Source organism: Panthera tigris, chromosome B1 (genome assembly GCF_018350195.1).
Source record: "Panthera tigris isolate Pti1 chromosome B1, P.tigris_Pti1_mat1.1, whole genome shotgun sequence".
Taxonomy (NCBI): Eukaryota; Metazoa; Chordata; class Mammalia; order Carnivora; family Felidae; genus Panthera; species Panthera tigris.
Window position 1 is genome coordinate 144000032 of NC_056663.1, and position 1300 is coordinate 144001331.

The 1300-nt window shown below is 42.2% G+C and overlaps 1 pseudogene; it reads left to right on the plus strand.

The window, feature by feature from the left end:
- The first annotated feature begins 445 nt into the window (after window positions 1-445).
- LOC122238088 lies at window positions 446-952 on the plus strand (annotated as a pseudogene).
- The last annotated feature ends 348 nt before the right edge of the window (window positions 953-1300 follow it).

Sequence of the window (1300 nt, forward strand, 5' to 3'; positions counted from 1 at the left end):
ATTCATGTGATAACATTTTCAGGTATATGTACCATCCATCAACCAAGTTCTAGGTCATTGTTTCACTTGTAGCTTTCTTGGGCCGAATGAACTCGATTCCCATATGTTGTCTACCATGGAGCCTGGAGATGGTATTGGAATTCCGTCAATTATCAGACTATCATTATCCTTCTAAACCATTATGTTTCATCCTTCAAGCAAAACCCTTCTCTCTCTTGAAGCTCCTACACTCATATTTTATCACCATCCTTGGTGTCATTCAAGTCTGCTCACTCCTGGTTTTGCTTTTTGGACTCAGTCTTTCCAAGTTATCCCCTCAAATCCTCATCATGGGTGACTTTAGGGTCCATTTGACTTCACACCAGAAATATCTAAGGGGATAGAAGCAACTGTACACAAACACACAACACAACACAACACAAACCAAAACAACCCCCCCCCAAAACATCCAGAAGGGCACAAAGCTGTGCCCCAGACCTGGAGTTAGCCCAAAGATAGAACTGATGGCTACTGGTCTCTGCCATGAACAAGGGTGACGTTTTACAAGTACCTCTTGTGAGAATATATGAAGTAGCAACTTTTTATACAATGTACAATTGAGAGCCAGTTGGAAATGATCAAATCCAGGTCTACGAAACACCTAGCATGCTTCAAAGCTCTGACCCCTTACAGGAGGCCATTCAGGAAAACAAAAACAAAAACAAAAACAACTTAGAAAAAATGCTGGAGATATGATATCTGACAAGCTTTTCACTCTTATAGAGGTGGAATGCTCAGGCGTCCGTGTAACTACGCCAATAGCTGAAATAAATGACAACTACTATGAACTCTGACATTGGCAAAATGCGAAAACCTGGGCCAAAGAGTGGACACTTCTCTTTGAGACAGCTGGGGGTCTTACCTCTTTGGACTACCCAAAGGACCTGGCTTTGGTGTGCAAGCAGCTCTTTAATTAATTAATTAATTAATTAATAATTTTAAGTTCATTTATTTTGAGAGAGAGAGAGAGAGAGAGAGAGGCAGAGACAGAACCCCAAGCAGGCTCCTCACTTGCCAGTGCAGAGCTGGACGTGGGGCTTGAGCCCACGAACCGTGAACTGAGATCGAGAGTTAGACGTTCCACAGACTGAGGCACCCAGGTGCCCTTCAGGTCCTTAACTTACCTTCAGTTGCAAATATGTCACTGGAGAAATAAAATATGAATCTCCTATTTAAAGAAGGAGGTCATTGGCCTCTTGGAAATTCTTGACCCAACCATGTCATCTCAGTTGTTACCACCCTTGAATGATTTAATTTTCTT